General features: G+C 39.7%; 1 protein-coding gene across 2 annotated transcripts in view; it reads left to right on the forward strand.

Moving 5' to 3' along the window:
- Positions 1–221: 221 nt before the first annotated feature.
- LIPC (lipase C, hepatic type) overlaps positions 222–20,235 on the forward strand; it is a 71,060-nt gene continuing 51,046 nt past the window's right edge. The window contains exons 1-2 of one of the 2 annotated variants that reach the window (XM_026856442.1): positions 222–267; positions 1,225–1,267. The gene's annotated coding sequence lies outside the window, so the exon portion shown is untranslated. The remainder of the gene's footprint in view (positions 268–1,224; positions 1,268–20,235) is intronic. The other variant, XM_026856443.1, reaches the window with a different exon arrangement.

Genomic DNA, 20,235 nt, shown 5'->3' on the forward strand with positions numbered 1-20,235 from the left:
TTGTGTATTTTGGCACAAGAATGTGGTACGCAATGATCTTATTTAGCAATATTTTGAAGAACGTGCCAATTTTGAAAAAACAGCTATTCAAATATGTGACAGAGTTGTGCCTTCTGTTGAAGAGGATATGAAATTGAGACATGTTTGCTTGTGATATCTATCCACTGTTTCTAAGGAGGGAATCTTCATTAACGTCTTTTTTCAATTTTCATTTTATAAAATAGTCTATGCCAAACTGGAACATATCATCAAGTAAGGCGAAGCTGGGTAAGCACATGTTTTTTGTATATAATAAGAAGTACATTGTGGTCTGAATTCTGTTCAGACTGAAGTTGTTTAACTAAGCTGCTTTTTTACAGAGAGGTTAGAATGAAGGCTTAAATCAGCATAAGATCCCTTGTCACTTATGAATGAGAATATTAGTGAAAAGACTAATTGGTTCATATGAGAGGTTTAGGAACCTACTCTTATACTGAATATCCAGGGCTGGTCCTTCAAGTCAAAAAGAATTGACTCATCCTGGGACCCAAATATTGCAGTGTTGAGTCTCTATTATCTACTACATCAGAATGAGAATTGCTGACATGTAAACGTTACTTAGGTTTTAATAGGTTTTCCAATATAATTTAACATCAGTGAATTGGACTATTACTGAAAGGAAGGAAAAGGCTGTGGATTGTTTCTGTCTGGATAAAAACATATTTTACTCTGTGATGTAGATGTCTATATTCTACTGAAATCCAAATGAGAATCTGTAATTCTGCTGAAATTGTTAATGATGCACTCACTGTGTTTCCCTTCTTTTTTTTTTTTTTTTTACTAATATATCTCTGTGTTTTCTTTTAAAGTTCTGTACAAAGTAAAAAAATCCAAAATAAGAGAACACTAAAAGTTGTTCAGGAACCATCCTAAAGCTGTTTTGTAATTTTAAATATTTAACAACATGTTATAACATCAATGAATGGATACTTGGCAAGATTGACTAAAACAGATGTTAAAAGAGGGAAACTAGTAACATTTAACAGTGCAAAAGGGTTCTAACATGATTCAGAGCCTGTGGGAAATGTGATATGCTTGGTTATTGTTGTGTCTGCCAATTAAATAAAGCTCATCAAATTATTCATAGCAAATAAAGTCTGTTGCAAAATGAACCCATTTTGCCCATAACAGGCTGTTCAAAGACACTTCAATTTCTCTAAATGCTTTTTTGTTTCGGTCTGGTAGGGAATAGAAGACCATCCACAATGGTCAGCACTCCCTTTGACTGGTAATGTGCACAATATGATTTTTTTTGTTCTTTCCCTTGATGACAAACTTTGACATTTTGGAGGGAATTGATACTCTCTTATTTGTAAAAACCACCATATTTTCAAAACAGTTTCATAAGAGAGAAAATAAAAAAAGAAAGAGCACCAATACATCCTAACAGCACTAGGAATAGATCCTAGCAATATATAAAAGCATGATAGTAATTTCAGATAACAACTAATGAAGAGAACACTTCTGGTATAAATGCTTCAAAGTTAGGAAAGAAAAACTGTAGGGACTTAAGAGTTCTGGTACCAGTCACACAACAACTGACAAATACTGAATAGTTATATCCAAGTTCACCATGAACACCTGAATATAGCACCTTTGTTCTAGAGCACACCGTACTTCAAAACCCGTATGTGTTTTTGTTCTCTGGATACAGCACTTCCCCACAGGTTTATGCTACAATTCACAAATCCACAGCCAAAAGGCTAATGCAGTAGCTGCAGTCTGGAGATGGCAGCCTCATCCACCGAGGTATAAAGAAACTGGGGAGCCCAAACAACCCTGTGGTATTTGTGCTGAGAAACACCTGCACCACACGGTGTCCCACTCGGGTCCGGAACAAGCTACAGCCACCCCGAGCTGGTGGAGAGCTGCCCAGGAGTGTGGACTGTTTGTGCCACTGGATTACAGTACTGGGTCAAGACTTCACCAGCTCTCTGTACAAGGTTGTATCTTCTCAGGTTTGCTAACTACTGATCTGACTTCTAGGCACTTAAAAATATATTTTAGTAATAGCTTGGGTGATGGAAATAAATTTCTGATTTTTCCTGACTATAAATCTACTAACCAGAGAAGGAGAAAGAAGCTGCTTACACTTAGAAGAATAGAAATGCAGCTCTGCTTCATAGTTGCTAAACTCAGTTTATCTACAGAAAAAAACCTCTCCAGCTCTACAGCGCAGTCTGCTTTCAGGCTATATGGAAAGATCAGAGAGTGCTTCTACTCACAACACAGAGACAAAGGTTAATGAAAGCCAAGGCCTTTGGGTTAAAATCTGTTCCTTGCTGCCACTGTAACCATCCCCTGGATTAGCTAGGAGTGCTTTCTTGCCATGTGGCTCTCCTGCAATTAGGAGAGCTTCACATAAACAACTTTGTCATTTCACTCTGTGTGTTTAGACTATTCTGTTTTTTTAGAAAAAGCAGTGCAGTTGAGCATCTAAGCTTAAAAACACTACAGGTAGGTAGTGCAGGTGTTATACAATGGCCAGAGCACTGGAAACCAAGGATGATGCTGTAGCTAAAGAGCACAGTAGGAAAACAAAGCCTGTAAAAGCCTCTTGCTCATAACTTACACTGTTTCAGGCCTTCCCTCACCTTTTAGGCAGAATATGGACCTTTCTAAAAGAAGCTATAACATAATTGGAACAAAATATAGAACCTTAAGAAACCATCTTAGAACTTCTGGAAGTTTATCAGACTTGTCAACTATTTAATCTCCTTCACTTCCAGAAGTAAAACAAAGTACATCCTGCTAGCTAGCCTCATTATACAAAAACAAGTATCCACAAAGCACTGGGCCTTCTGTTTCTAGGAAATCTCCACTCTCCCTTTGCCCCCCATTTTGCTCTGTCATTTTCCAGTTCTTCTCAGTGGAAGTACCTTTTTCATCATAATCAGCAGTCACCAGCTTCCCAACCCATGAGCACACACCCTCTGTTCCCCAATAGTCTTTGTCAGCTTCCCCTGTTCAGTGATCTCATGTTCTGGGTCTAAAACTATTTCTGTGATAGCACTTACACATACAGCACCTTTTGTCCCTTCTAAACAAGCTGAAGTTATACAAGCTTTGTTCAGAGGCCATGTAGTCCACCATGGAAATGCAGCCGGCCATGGTGCACTTCCAGACACGCTCTGAAATACGGCAGCAGTTAATAGTGCACAGCAATATTAGAGCAGTTCAGGTCAGCAAACTAGGAATGCCGTTGTTCCCAATAAGCTGTTGCTGTATTTGAGGAAAGGAGTAAGTAGAATAATTATTCCGTTTGGAGTTTGGCCAGAGACCAAAATTAATCGCATTCAGATTTCAGTAAAAATGTTCAAGTGTTTAAAACAGCCACAAATGATGTGGACCTAAGTTTTACATTTCATCTGAAAGATGAATGAGCAGGTCATTTTCCTGTCAATGGGTTCCTAATTGGTTTGCCTCAGAACATTTTTTGATCAATACTTTCTACTTTGTATAACAAAGATTCTGCATTCATCATCTCTCAATCCTTCTGCACTGAATGCCTTGCAATCCCTTAGTTATAAACCCTATGCTCTAATATGGCAAAAATTGGAGTAATTGTATTATAGCGCGTACACTGAAAAGACATTAAAAAAAAACCAAACAAAAACCAACCTAATAATTTTGTCTTATACCCATGAGGAAGACCAAGAACTTTCCATCCAATGATTTTAGGGCAAATTAGGTTACTGCTGGGAGTTGCTTTTTCTGCTTTCTTAACAAAACAAAAATCAGAAAAAAAAGTGTCCTTTGCAATTTTAATTTGATGACTGACTGGGGATTTGGATGCCCTAGGATTATTTGGGGTTGTTCAACGTGAGTAATTGTTTCTATCCCTGCCCCATCTGGCACAGACAATCTTATGGATGCTCAAGCCCTTCACCAGGGCACAGGGCAAGGGCTCAGCTTAGCCCTGTTAGTCTGTTTACTGAAGGTAAGGCTTCTATGAATCAGAGCTGGTAAACACTGTTGACATGAACATGGGCAAAGCTGACACATGACTATTGGCACAAGCAAAAGCCATAGTGCAGAGACAGTTACATGGACAGCATTTTTATTCAAGGGAGAATCTTTCACTCACAGCAATCTGGAATATGCTCCAGCCACATTAAGTAACATACTCTTTGCCAGGGTAGCACATCGAGCTTGCTGCCCAGCACAGCTGCATGACTGCAGACTTAGCCAGGCCTATAATCTACTTTTGATCTCGGCAGTAACCTCCCACTGACATAATTGATAGGTCTGGTTTTAGTCATGGAGTTCACAGAGCCTAACATTTACACTCCGACCCATAAATATATTTAGAATATACACACACCACTTCCTGCACAGAGAATAAAAAGCTGCACATCTTTCAGGAAGACCATACAGACTCCTCTCATCCTCCCTAAAAACAAAATTCCTTTTCAAAGGTTTCCATCCTGCTGTGCAGTAGTTGTTAATATGTTGCCAACCTCCTGCATGTATCATACAAAGACGACCAGGGAAATAACTAGGACAGAATTTCATTATCCAGGTAGAAAACGCCGTTCCTTACAGCAGCCCAGTTATTGAGGAAGTACTGCATGTTACAAGATATGACCAAGATAGTTCTTTCATCAAACATAATGAAGCTGGAGCAAGTAATGTGAGACTTAACATCTCTGTGACTTTTTACCTCAAGAGGCCAATACAAAGCAGAAGGCTTTTCCAAGTTACTTTATTATAAAAGTGAGTGATATGCATGCTTAAAACATGCACTGAGGGAACAAGAAGCTGCACAATATTAAAGTAACCCTAGACCATATTAGCATAGCTTTGATCTGCAAGAACAGTACTGGCAATAAACTTTAGCTTTGTAAGTTTTTTTTTTAAACTTCATCATAGTTTCTTGTAATATCCTTTGTTATGTCAAATCTTAACTTCAAATTCAGCATGCAAATTACCCCATGTGTTTAAGTTTGGTTCTGATTTATACAAAAAACACATTCTGTTCCTTCAAAGTTTGACTGAATGAAGTCCAAGAACTGCAGTCAAAGGATGCTTTTTTGGTTTCAAGTTAGCAATTGAAGTTAGATTATGTTGCCTATACTTAAAATTGTTATACCATGGTAATCTAGAAAACCCACCATAAAAATTCCCTAATACCTGTGTGATAAAAATATTATTTATGAGTATTTTTAAAGGGTCATCTGATTTGTCATCACCAAAGGAGGAGGATCAGTATTCCTTCAGGTGACCAGAGTGCCTGCCCAGGAAAAAGAATGTAATCAATTTTGAAATGTTCCATTTTCTATAGCTCTGACTCTCTGTCACTCAAAACACTACAACAGATCTTGAAAGAAATGGAAAAATGAAACCAGTTTCCCAGAAGGCATTATACTAACCACTGCAGCTCATGCACTTTTAATATATTTATGGCTTATATCTGTGATAGTAGTTCCTCCTTTGGCAGACCAAATTTTAAAGGAATTTTATTCGATTTCTTCCAAGGACTGAGAGTTATTCTCCTCATGAACCAGTCTGTTGCAGAAAAGGATCACAAAGGCATTTTGCTGCTTCTTGGACTGGAGGTGACTGGAGCTCCACAGTCCTGACTGCCCTGGGAAGCGAGGGATGAGGGTGCTGTGAGGTGATCCCCATGGGCTGCCCTGCCAAGCCCAGAGGCAGCAAGCACCAGCACCCGGCTGTGCAGCATCCTAGCACGGTTCTGCCGCACAATGGCCTCATTCCTTCTGACACAAGGTCAGCTCCTTAAAATCAGATTTTCAGGGGGTTTCCTTCTCTGAACCCACTAGTCTCAACGTACCCACTTTGCCTCGGCAAAATCCAAACCCAATTTCCTTAGCAGAAGAGAACCACTCCTATTCATGAGCACCAGTGAAACTCAGCAGCCTTGTAGGGAAGAACTTTTTTTCAGAAATGACTGTATAATGGACATTTCACACTTGCATTTTCTTATTTGGTACATTAGGAAACTGCCAACTCTATACAATGTCAGCTATTATCACATTCATAGTAACTGGGACATGTATTAATTACTAGTAGCTATCACTACGAAGCCAAGTGTTTAACATAAAATTGCTCCAGGGCTTTGCTTTAGCAAATCACATGCACTGAATAAATGAGGAAATATTGTCTAAATCCATATTTTCAAGTTATTATCTAAATTCTTTGTTGTCATATTTTGTAGTGTTCATTTTGAATCAGGTAAATTTTTCTTCTAAGATCATCTTCTCCCAAAAGCAATTCCTTTTGCTTTCTTTTTTGTTTTGTGTTGTTTTATAAAACGAAGTCATCACCATGCAATCCAGAATAATAGCTCCCCTGACAATATAGCAACAAAATACAGGGATACAATGGCCCAAAATCTAAGCAAATACAAGCAAAATACCGTATATCCAAACTTGCCTTCCTTAGGCTGTCAAAATTCCTAATGAAGACTGGCTATATTTGATACACTCCATATCAGTACTAACAGCTTTCTAAGGACTACAACTGTAGTCATCTGCCAGTGATACAGCCTAAAGATCCTTTGCTATGAAATCTAAAATGTGATACACATATCCTGTAACTCCAAGCAAGAACTGAATTTCATTACATATTTTGTTCCTCTCAAAGGGAACAGCCTTGAAAAAGGGAAAAAGGGTATCGTCAACCTATAGCTAAATCAAAAAGAATCTGCAGACCACACCAGTTCTTTGAGTTAGACCAAGTCTGTCTAGGTCTAAATGGAAAAATACAACTGGAGGGAAGGGATGGGCCATCCAGAGGGACCTTGACAGGCTTGAGAGGTGGATCCATGTGAAACTCATGAAGTTCAATAAGGCCAAGTGCAAGGTCCTGCCCATGAGTTGGGGCAATCCCAGGCACAAATCCAGGCTGGGGGAGGAGTGGATTGAGAGCAGCCCCAAGGAGAAGGACTTGGGGGTATGAACAGTTGGAAAACTGACTGTGAGCCCTCACAACCCAGAAAGCCTCCCCCCCTCTACTCTGAGACCCCCCTGCAGGGCTGGGTCCAGCTCTGGGGCACCAACAGCAGAAGGACACGGACCTGCTGGAGCAGGGCCAGAGGAGGCCACGGAGATGCTGGGGGGCTGGAGCACCCCCTGTGAGGACAGGCTGAGAGAGTTGGGGGTTCAGCAGGAGAAGAGAAGGCTCCGGGGAGAGCTTAGAGTGGCCTCCCAGGGCTGAAAGAGGCTGCAGGAAAGTGGGGGGGGACTCATCATCAGAGGGGAGGGATAGGATGAGGGGTGACAGTTTTAAACTTAGATGGTGGATTGAGACTAGACATAGGGAAGAAATCCTTCCCTGTGAGGGGGTGAGGCCCTGGCACAGGCTGCCCAGAGGAGCTGTGGCTGCCCCCTCCCTGGAAGGGTTCAAGGCCAGGTTGGACGGGGCTTTGGGCAACCTGGGCTAGTGGAAGGTGGCCCTGCCCGGGGCAGGGGATGGGACTGGATGGGCTTTAAGGTCCCTTCCAACCCAAACCAGTCTGTGATATGTGTTTATACATGACCTTAAACCCCCTCTTAAAGAGTTATTCTTCTGGAAATCACCCTATTGCCAAAACCCCACTTATTCTGAAATTGGTTATTTTCAGAGGAAAGGAATTGGAAGTCAGTTAAAATCAGGAATATTCAGTTCCTTTGAAAGTCAGACCCCGGGTTATACCAGACCAAATATTTAAGAACTGTTCTTAAAGTTGCAGTATTTCTTTAAATGTTCAGGAGTTTTGCGACTGTGAAATTTTCCAAGATTAATTCATAACAAAAATCATCAGCACCTCACTGGGATCCCTAGGGACACTTCTAAAAGCTTTTATGCAGACTTTTATTTTCTTTACTTTTAGTGAAAATTATGGAAAAATTCTGCACCCATCTCAAAATTTACATTGATATATGATCTATAAAAACATAATGGCATCCTGATTTCTTGATTTGAATTTCTTATTTCTGCAGCAAAAAGGAGTGGGAAAATGTGACATTAAATGTTCTGCTCAATACTCAGCCTTAAAGATTGAGTAAATGACTCATTTGAATTTTCGTGTTATCTCTTGACAAATACCATACGGAATGGACAGGCAAAAATAGAGGTAGAATTTTGAGGAATTTGTTTGCTGCCATTTGGAGACTGTGATTTTAGAGCAAATGGAATACAGCTTTATCTCTTCTGCATTAACAAAAACTGATGTATTTAAAGTGTAATAACTTTTGTAGAATTTTACATGGTAATTTCATTAATCTGGAAGAAGTAGACTGGAAGACACAATTTTTAAAGAATCAATATGCCATGTGGTTGTCAGAAACACAATAACCTCTTTTTCTAAAAAAAATTAAGAGGATTAAAATGGTCCCGTAGTTCTATAAAGAAAAAAAATCCCAAATTTTTTGTAGCACATTGCATTTAAAATATGTTTCAGATACAAGATGCATGGTACTGAGCAAAGGTGCATCTTCATTAGACCTTCCATGTCAAAGTTAAAGTAGTTCTAAAGCATTTGTGTAATTACAATGTTTTAAGTCATAAGTAATATTTGAGTAATTACAATGTATTTGTGTAATGCACCAGTAACACAAAACCCCACAACATAATTCACATTCTTATTCCGCTTTTCACAATGAGACTTACCACAGTTCATTACAAGAAACATATATACAGAATTTGCTATTATTTTCGAAATGGTGCACTGGAGTAAGATGGTTTAACCAGACAGACTGCAGAATTTGACCTAACAAATATGTAGTGTAAAGCGTTTATCCAATGCTTTGATAAAGTTTTGAAAATCTTTTATTTAGTGCAATGTTTTTCAATCTTTTGACTTCTACTTCCCTTTCTGATAAAAAAAAGATGAAATTGTAATGGTTTATCCAACCTGTTTCATGCAAAACAACAGGGGAATTGGTATTGTCAGTTAATCATTGCTCATGTATAGGTGATTCCTAGAGCCTGATCCACTGTGCTAGACACTACACAAACACATTGTGAAAAGGCTCCTTTTGCCAAAAACGGTTTTAGTTAATAGTAACTTACAAGACAAGCTTCTAAACCGTACCTTTAAAGGGGGACCATGAAAGACCAGCTCAGGATAAGACTTTTAGTTACCTTTTCAGCTGATTTGGATCCCAGTTCTGACACAGAACTGCCATCCCTGCAGGCCGCAGTCCACACTGGCTTCTTGGATCAAACAATGAGCCAAAAATGTCACAGCACTGAATAAGCGTGACCAAACCCTGCACACTTCCCTCCGGTCCCCAAAGCCTCTTACCTGGGGCCTACTGCAGAGGAGCACGCTGTGAACACTTGGTGCTGCAGCCTTTCATTTTACCCAGTGCTTTTACCCCAAAGCAGCAGCAGGTGAGACACAGCTGGGGTCCCACACACTCAGTGCCAAGGTTGTCTCTTCAGAGATCTGACCTCTTTGGAGAACATCTGCCTGGAGCCAAGTGGTGTGCTTAGACTGCAGACACAGCTAATCCTGTAGGAGCCTCCAGCGCCACAGCCCCAACCACGGCTACACAGCCCAGGCTACTGCAGGGACACAGGAGTTTGTGGCAATTTACCTTCATGCCAGATCAGGTGCTCTATGTACTTCATTTCTGTGTAGACCATTCCCCATAGAAGTGTTCCCCTCCAAAGGGCAAAGGAAATGAAATCTTCACTGTTGATTTGAAGTAATAAAATAATCCAAACCACCGATCGATATATTTTCCGCATCCACGGTGGTTAGAAGAGAACGGCCTATGTCTATCTTGATTTGTACTACCACAGGTGAACTTGCCAGACACCTTCATTTGAAAAGGCAGACACTTCTCACGTGTCTTTGAATCTGTACCAAACATGGATCTCTCTCCAAAACACATGTAAGTGAGAGCAGCAGGGCGAGTCTCTTCACATGTGGTTTGTGTGCCAGTGCATACCTACAATTTCAGGCTACAGAACACAGCTGAGCCTAATCCAGAACCTGAATTTTTAAAGTGTGTTCCTGCGCTGCCAGATTAACTAGTGTCAGGCATGAACTGCAGAACAGATTGGACCATCTGTGAGGGAATGTGACAAGAAAGGTTTCTATCCAATAGTCTGAATTCTTTCTCTGCAGGAAATTTTGGTACAAGATGTCAAATGGAATTTGGAAATTGAAAAAAATATATTAAATTCTAAAGTTATAATTAGAACACAGAAAAGAAAGGAATACATAGCAGGACACTGAGCCCTGCTTGAACTAAGCTAATAAGATCTCCAGGGGCAAGGCTAGCTGGTTCTGTGCTCTTCCTAAGGGTAGCAGGAGGGTACCGCAGGGCAGTGGCGGCTGCCCTGGGTTCCATGCCACAGTAGAGTGAAGGAACACACAGACATGGAGGTACAGGTTCATGGTGCCACAGCAAGCAAGGGCTTAGAAAGGTTTGCATAACCCATGGATGATGTCTTTGCAGTGCGGCTCCTCTTCTCCATAATAAATGTATTTTAGACTGCTTACCTGTTCTCTGATCATCATAAACTTATTAGCCAGCTTGGAAATCTGCAAGATCAATACCTGTGCTTTGCCTCCCTAGTTATTCAACAAATAATATGTCACCTCTTAAGGTTTTGGGAAAGACAACCATCAGGCCCCCCAGTCAGAAGCCCTGGAAAAAGCAGCACAGATTGAACTGCAATCAAGGCCAGGGCAGAGGCACAAACTCTGCTATGTAGGGATCACGGCAGAAGGAAGCAGGGAGCCTGTGTGCAAATAAATCTGAATTTGTTGGCTGTAACAGTAAAGAGCCTGAAGTCATCTACTGCAGCAGGTGACGGGGACACCACCCCTCTCAGTGGGTGTCATTGTTGGGCTGTGAATGGAACCACGGCACACCTCACCCTTCACTGACAACAACCAATATTTACTCAAAAACCACAGAAAGTTGATCAGCCCATGAGACTGTAAAAGACAGATAGTCATCAACTTTTGAGAGCTATTATTTTCATTAGAAAGAATACATCTGCCCCACAGAATGTGCAGGACCCCAACAGATGTGAGTAGGTGATGGGGGGAAGCAATGCCCCAACTGCAAAGGAGCAAAGCTGAGCTACAGCCCAACAGCACACGGCATGGCTGTTTGCCTCCCCGCGTTTACAGTCTGCCCTCCTCATGTCTGTGGTCTAAAAACACGAAATCTGAAATTAAAGTTTTTGATGTGGGAACATATAACTGTGTGGGGGAAAATGTATTTTGTTAACATTTATGTTCGTTTTATAGGCATTCATTTCAAAGTAAGTTCTGAGAGATAAAAATAGCAGAAAAATGCAAGGGGGGAAAAAAAAAAGTTTGTTTTTCTTAAGCTTTGTTCCCATCTGTTAGATTGAAGTATTCAATTAAATACAAAACTATTACTTTGACTTATATAGCATCTTTCCTCCAGAAAATACAATGCCACTTACAGAGGATTCATTCAGTCTTGCCACACTGCAGAAAAAATAAGTACTATTGACGTCCCTCTAGCAAATGGGACATCTAAACCAGTGGGAAGTGTGAACTACCAGTGAACTAACGGGAAATTAGGGATGCAGAAAGAACCCAGATCCAAACACCCGGACCCTAATGTCATATTTTAAACATTGTTACTGCTTATGTTTTTAAGCTGAATGTTGTGGAGTTGTTTAAAGGCATTTCTTAACAGACAACGAAACTGTTCACAAAAAACAGCTCGAGGAAGCAAAGGGCTACTTTTCCTCGCTTTTTCACTATCCAGTCTGTAAACAATATTAAAGGTGGCATTAAATACACCTGCTTGGGTTTTTTTTTTACCAGCTGATGCTGCACAGGACATGGTATGTTATTTATCTAAATGAAGTCCTTTTAACAATAAGTAAACAATACTACAGTCAGTGGGACACATATATAGATTGCTTGAAAACCTCACAGCCAAGCGAGTTTGAACCATGGCTCACCAGGGTCAGGGAGGAAGTGAACAGTAAGGGAGAGAACTGCCAATAGACAAAGATACAGAAAGAAAGGCAGGATTATTTCTCAACAGCATGGAGTATTGGAGACAGAACAAAAGGAAAGACAAAACAGCTGGAAACTATAATACATACTGTCATTAGATTTTGTCATTAACAGGGTTTTTTTATTAAAACATGTGTAGCACTAGTCTGATGATCTGCTGTAGCTGGGCTGTATCTTTGAACCATGTTTCTGGATAACAGGTCAGAATCCTCTTTCCCTTTGCTATTTACAAGAAAGGTAACGATAGCAGAAACTTACTGCCCCTTGCACCAACAGCTTGGCACCAGTGCAGAATAATCCCACACCAGGAAAGTATGTCCATTGCTAGCCACAACAGCTTTATACAACGTTATGCAGTGACTAGACAGAGGGAGATGAAGCGAATCCTCTCAGTATTAGATCAAAATCTGGGACAACCTGTTATCAGCATCACGAATACAAATGCATCTGCCATGGTGAAACAACTCTGCGTTACACTAGTGTACCCGACAGCAGAATCTGTATCTCGGAAATAGACTTACTTAGAAACCCAAAACCAGCAGTTTCTAAGCATGTACCTACTCTTAAGAAATAAATGTAATTAAATTTTTTAGAAATTACTCTACAGTTTGCATGAGTCAAATCCCTGAAGACCAAAAAGGGACTGAAAACTCTCACTACCTTATCCTCTTTCCAGGGTCAACCACCGTGATATGGCCATGGCCATACGCAGGGATGCATTCTTACTGTTTGGAAAATAAACATCTAAATGTCACTCTAGTAGAAAAACAAGAACTCCAAAATCAAAGTGAAATGGTAATTTTCCAGTTAAATCATATCCTAGAGCTTTTAAGCTTTTCAAGAATAGAAAATAAATTGTATTTATGCACTCTAACATTTGAAAGAATGGGAGGATCAATGAACTGCAGCTTACATTAGGGACACGTTTTGTGACTACATCCTGGCCTCTCCCTGAAAGACGGCTGAATTGCTCAGGATGAGAGGAGCCGTTATGAGTCTGAGTCCTGCACAGTCTTAGCACTTCAGCCAAAACAGAGGTACTTGGGGGTAGCAAGGTTCTTCCCCCAGTGGATGACAGAATCCTGGCATTCCTCTCACTGTAAAAATGTGCAATTGTAGCATTAAAAAATCTAATACTTAGTTTGGTACTTGTAATTCTCTATCAGGGATTTGAAATTATTTTCAATAACTATGTAGGCAAAACTTAAGTATCTCTCTTACCTTAAAGAAAAGTTTCTGAGCTCTGAGCTCTCAAGTCACTTTTACAATATACCATACCCCTCTCTTTTAACACTATACTGGATACTGTTGTTCTGTCTCAGAAGGCATTATGGACTTCTGCAAACAGAATTTCCTTTTCTGGTGCAAACTCACACTGAAGTATAGAAGAAAATAAAATGAAAATAAAATGTAAGTAATCCCCAAATCTCAGGTCTTTAACGTCATATATCCAACACCTGAATGTCTGTGAGTGAGAAATGAAGGTTGACATTCAACCCTGAATTAAATATGCATGAAAGAAACTTGAAAAGTTGGTTTACACAGTAAATTGTTTGTGTTTGTAACGCATGTCGTGGGCAGAGGTGCTGTTACGCTTGCTTCCTTCTCCTATCTCCCAGCCAAGTTACTGAAAATGAGCTTTACCACCATTTTATTTGAGTGGGTCTCTGGGAACTCTTCTGGTTATTGACCTTGTTGCTCTCACAGTGCTCATCCAGTCACTCAGCACAGCTTGCCTTCAGCCCTTTGCTCAGCTTCCTCTCCAAAGCAAAGGCACTTCTCAAACACTTTGTTGAACCAGAGCGACTTAAAAGCCACAAGCACAAACTGGTCATTTGGCAAATAATATTCCTGTTATGCAGATGACATCATCAGACTCTCTCAATTAGCACTTGTGTATGTAGCATATGCTCAAGGGCTTGTTTGCAGTGCACTTGGCTGCAATGAGTGAGACTCCCAGATGGAGAACTAGCTTGTCTTATACATGTTGCCCTCCATAAAATGTTTCCACATACAAATGAGGGAACACAGAAAAAAAGAAAGTAGAGGTAGAAAAAATAGCCTGGTGGGATTTCTTTTTAATTATACACCTGCTCTTTTGGGCTATTCCACAATGCTAAAAATTAATAGCACAGATGGGGGCGGGTGCTAAAGGCCCATTGAATACTGAAATTTTACTCATCTGTTCTAACAGGAAACATCTGTGCTAAATCCAATGTTTAATAGCTCTTCCCATTTCTCATTTCAGTTGTGGAACATCAGTATTTACAGGGCACTACCAAGAAATTGTTTGAATTCATGGTCACAGTCACTTCAAGTCTAATACTGATTCGTTGCTATGAATCATTTCAACAACTGTGGACTTAATCAATTATCCTATGGTTAATCCAGACATCAAAGATTTGCAGTTCCAGAACTAACAGAGAAATAAGTATTTCAATTCTTTCTAGTAGGTGACATTCATTTCTGTTTATGTGAACAGTCAATGATTGTTTCACCATTCTGTAGCACCGCAGCTGAACATACCCATTGCTTGAATTATCTCTTGAACAAGTTAATTTCCAACATACAATTTTCACTGAAATAAAGAAGGGATCATTCAGCACTGGATTTTATATAGTATTATACAACATACGGGGGGAAATCTTCAAAGAGGAATAGCTGTCTCTAGGAAACCTGTTTCTCAAATTAACTCAGTAAAATATCTACCATACCTCTGCGAATAACCCCTTCCTACCTTCTTCTGCCCTGCCAAGAACAATACACACATTTTCTGTACATAATCATTCCTTTTGTTAAATAAAATCTAGTTCTAATAATACAGAAATCTGTTGTAGGACTGAAGGGAACAACAGCATCCCCCCCTCAGCAGCCAGCGGGAAGTAATGGGAATACAGAAGGCAACCTGACTGCACAGACTATCTAGAAACTGGTTAGAAGAATCTTCAGTTGTCTGAAGGGTTCTGCCAGAGTCTTTGTCTAAGGACTCTTCTGCTTTTTTAGCTATTTTCTTGTGAATTGAACTGGGTTTATCCTGACAGGGCATATGTGGGGAGATAACACCAGGCCATTCTCCTCCAGCCTCATGTTTCATTTTGCTCACTATTGTATATCAAGCATACATATTACTCAGCCAGCCACCCAAAAAATGTAATTAACCACTCCTACCTAGAGGCACATTTGGTCTTTTCATGTTAAGATATCAACTTGTATTTTAAGTGGCTGGGGTGTATATAGTTTTCAATTTCCAATAAATTTGGTGCTCACGAAGGAGTCTGAGATTCTTCAGTGTCAGAATGACAAATGATCCATAGCTTACATCTGGCAAAAGCTTTTCCTATACATTCCCTCAGGGGCCTAAAACATAATCTGCAGATAATACACTGCTTATTATCAGCCACAGTCTGACTGTCATATTCTTTAATGGTGTCGATTTGCAGAACACTTCCGGTCACTTGGGAGAAAAAGTAATCCCATGCAGTCTTATAGCCCTACCTTTACAAATAAACCAGAAAAAATTAGATATGTTCATCCTAGTGTAGGAAACAAGCGTAAGTTTGTGCATTTTCGAGGAAATCTTGCCACTAGCATAACCCTGATAAAATCCAGTCCCAAGGACCACAGCTCCCATCATGACAGCAGTAAGCAGACTGAGAAGCCCTGAACTTTCAAATGCCCTTGTCACACCTGCAGAATTGCCAAGGAATAAAAGCAGGCAGCTGATTACAAAATCTGCTGACATAAATCCCATTGAAAAGATCACATTGCTTGTCCCAAATCAATTAAGATGAACCTAAGTTGAAATGTTAAGGTTCAAAAAGGTTAAAAATTTGCAATATTGTTTTAATGCTCCTTTCTTCTGCCTAGATCCAGACATTTTTAGAAGGAAAAGCTCCTGAAAATATTTTCAGGCAGTTTTTCAGACAGGATTTTCAAAAAGTTTGGAGAAGATTTTATATATATGTTTATCCTAACTGATGCTCAAAGCATTAAGGTTCCTTCATCCCTTAAGTAAGCCAATTTTCTGTCCTATTCTCTAATCCTGTAGAAATGTGGGAACTGCCACAGTACATCAGATCCAAGGGTCTAGCCAATCCACTACCCAAGTGCTGTTAAGACTAGCAAGAACTGTTTCAGGCCATGGAACAAAGAAAATATTTGGGACTGATAATTAACCATTTCACCTGCTTCCCCCACTATTCTTCCCCATCCTCCCATTCCTTATGCTCCCTAATAAGGATTACAGTATTGCAGTGCAGAAAGCCAAAACGTGCTAGCTCCTGAGTCAGAGCAAGGCGACACTAGGGTGAGGGGACATGAGAAAGGAACAAAGAATGTTGCAGGGAAAGGTTTGAGGGTTGTTTTAACCTAAACCTTCAGTGTTATTCCTGAAAGTGCCTCCTGGCGCTGGTGGCCAGAACCACTTGTTTCAGACACAGGTGCTGAAAATCATGCAGTCAGCAGAAGAAATGAATGACTGGAAATATTTTTTACTACTGATTAGTCTGTCTATGCTGTGAAGACTTTCACCTATTCAGATAAGAGGTTTGTGTTTCTCATTGTTTTTCTTTATTGTCAAAGAGATTTTTGTTTCACTGTTTAGATCTATTTCTTTGTAGACAAAATACACTATTTTAATTCTATTCTTCGTTCAGCTTTCTTGTCTGTTTGTTCTTCCCTTTTCCTAAAGACTCAATTTCCATGACAGCAGCTCCACAGAGATACAGGTTTTGCTCTCCTGAGCATGTTAACTCCTAAGAGTCATCATCAATCAGCATGTGAATGTTTAATGTCTTTCAAGTTCCTTTGGCATGGTTCTCTGCCTTTTGTTTTAAGTGCTTTCAAGTGTATCCTCTTCAGATATGTTGCCTACAGTAAGTCCTAGTTGTCTTGGTTTTGCTGTCTTCTTTATTCATAAGAACGATCAATCAATTTCTGAAACACGTCTGCTTTCTGTTTGTTGTTAAAGTGTCTCCCTCCTAAGTACAGTAGCTGGGAAGGAAGAGCACAGGGTTTTACCATGTATTCCTCTCTTTCAGATGTGCTTCTGTTTGATGTGACGGAGGTGAACAGGCAAGGCAGCTTCAAAATTCACTGCACTTCTGTTGTTTTTGCTTAAAACCATAAAACTCAATCCTCAGGGGAGGGGAAAAAAAAAAAAAAAGGAGGTTGGGTTGGGTCTCAGTCTTCCAATGAGGTTTGTTGCACATGCTTAGCTGTTTCTTACACAGCCCCATCAAGGGAAATGTCCTCAGCAAGCACGCTGGGGTTTCCAAAGCACGTCGTCTTTACAGTATTGACATTGCAGGGCTGATTCATGGAAGCTTTCCTACACGTTACAGATGTCTATGAAAATCTGCTCTAACAATGATAAATTCAGTGCAAAATTTTACAGGCCATACAATCATCACTGAAATAGGGCACTGACAACAGGGAAAATCCAAAATAAGACAGAATGCAGGTGAGAAAAAAGTCTACAGGTGTATTACCGTTTCCAGTAGTGTGTAACCATGCAGAAATTTAGCCCAGTTTACTGAAGAATCAAACTAATTGTAATTAAAGTCAGGGAGTGGGCCAGCTCCTTACCTATTTTAAGGCAGGAGTAAGAGGCAAGCACACAATATTCTACACATAATGCAAGAGCATGGGCAGCTCAGATTTATTGGGATTTGTTCTCCCCTTTTATTTGTTTCATCTAATCAGTGCTTTTCTGACTTGTTAAGCTTTCAGAGACACACCCCAGGTGAAAACTGTACCCTGAGGAAGACAGACAGACACATAAGCCAAGAAACAGCATTCCTTTAAGGCAACTAACCAAGTAATGCATTGTTACAAAAAGCACTAGGCTAACGCTGAAGGAAACAAACTATGAGATACCTTTTTTTTTTTTTTTTAAGTTGGAAGTAGGAGCAGATGACCCATTTATTGTACAATTAGATTTTTGCTTGGCATTGTATTTGGGTTCTCTTTGTTTACAGCTGTTTCTAATGCAAACTATTCAGTGGAGCATATTTTTAAAACTATTAAAAGGCACACATATACAGAATGTGTCAAATTTGCAAGAAAATTTTAAATTGTAAGAATGCAATTCCTAGCCCTAGATGTGCATCCAAGGAAAATCAGACAATATTCTGGGTGATGAGTCCTGGCAGAAAGATGACCTTACCAGGGGCTACAGAGTATGAAATGCATCGTGCAGAAGAAACTCATATTTCACAAGATTACGCCTATGCAAATGAGCGGTTTTTCTTTCATATCAGAAAAGTTTGCTGATCAATTATTTAATACTGAAAAGTCTGATGGCTCAATAGCTGTTGCTCTAAAGGAGATTTCAGACTCATGTGCAGCTGCTGTATGTTTGAATAGGCCATGAATCCACACACGAAAGTCCGTATTTTAAAAATTCAACCACATAAAAAATTTCTTGCTCTATAACCTCAGATGTATTAGCATAACCATCACATGATTCTTTTTGCAGATGCCAGTGGGTAATTATAGGAACACAGGGTGGATCCTCAGCTGGTGAAAATCATTATAGCTGCACAGAAGCCAATTTATGCCAGCTGAAGTTCTGGCCCATAAAATCTCTTCTAAACCTGAAAGAACATCTTGTGCTACAGTGTTATTGGTCTTCAGGTGATTGAAAACCATCTTGATGAACAGTGTGGTCTCCAGAAAAAAACCCAGGACTGTATGCCTGACAAATTTCTGCTCTGTATTCCTTTATTTAACTTGATTGGAACAATATATTTAAGCAAAAGCTTGCACGGTACAATGCACCATTAGTCACATGCTGCTTCTCAATAGTGAAACCATCAATTTTATTATAGATGTGAGTATGTGCAAGAGGTCTAACTGTAATTGGAACATAAGCCAAGAAGCAGATGGGGATTCTGATTAAGAGTATACCTCCTGGGTGTATGTTGTTCAAGCGGCATCTCCAGCAAAAGAGAGAAGGTTATCAAGCCCTCTTACAGCATATGCAAACTAAACACAGCCACATAAGCTAGAAATTTGGGGTTGGATGCTGTGTGTTTAAGAAAAGGTTCTATTTCATGTAAAGCAGGCAAAGCACTAGCCTCCATGCAATACAAAATTTGTGTTCAATCTGTTTCAAAGAAGAAACTTAGTATTAAAAAAAATCCAGATCACTACAATAGGTATGAGTGACTTCAATGTGTAAAATAAAGTAATGTGCAAATGCTGGGGGTTATGGAAAAGAGAGATCAGATCTACTCACTTGATAGAAGAATAACTACTGTTTTTAAATGCATCCTTTAAATTTTATGGTTAACATATTTAAACCTTAAATTTAAGAACTTAATTTCAGATTTTTTTTTAAGAATTGTGTTTTTTGCAAATACCAAACTACCCACTTGCCTTACCCAGAGCTCAAGTACCAAACACACCCAAAGCTAAAGAAACCTTCCACTCACCCTTTAAAATCCAATCAGGACACAATGTAGTTTTCATATTCCAGGTCATTTTCCTGTATCAATATCCCACCTTTCTTTACAATCCTGGAGATTTCTGTTCCCTGATCTTCTAGTACCTGTGTTGTATTCAGCTGTTGGAAATTCTGTCACTGCCAGCGGTACAGAACTGTAGCAGAGCAGCTTACAGCTCATATTGCCCTGGCAGACCAGCAGACAACGATTAGTGTCTCGTAAGTATCCAGTTTAATTCAGACAGTGTTCTCTATGACTGACCAGTGGACTAATACAAGGACCCAGAGCCTCCTCTTTTTTCTGCAATGATTTTCACTCAGAATACTGCAGCTCCCACTCACCGCACCTCATACAGATTCAAATGTGGCTGAAAAAAGCCATATGAATATGTGATGCAACATGCAGCAAGTAACTCCGAGTAGCTATTGCATGCTCCCTTCTGACAAATACCTGTCTCCATTGTTTCTACTCTCATAATGCACCAGAGATTCTTGTTATACTTCTTATATAAGGAACTAATTCCTAAACCAATTTAGGTTATATATTCATAGATTATTCTATATGCCATGCAAACAAAACAATTAATCACACTGAGAGAGAGCAGCTCAAGCAAAGTAGGTAACTTCACCAAGTGACCAGATAAATACACTGAGGATGGCAAAGGTTATGATTTCAATATTTGGGTTTACAGGAAAATTATTTATCAGGAGTCTTCTACATCTAACATTCATTATATTGCAGGAGAGCCATTCATTTCTTCATGAGTAGATAATAAAGGTA

Source organism: Athene cunicularia (assembly GCF_003259725.1).
Source record: "Athene cunicularia isolate RWA chromosome 10 unlocalized genomic scaffold, athCun1 chr10_part1, whole genome shotgun sequence".
Lineage (NCBI taxonomy): Eukaryota > Metazoa > Chordata > Aves > Strigiformes > Strigidae > Athene > Athene cunicularia.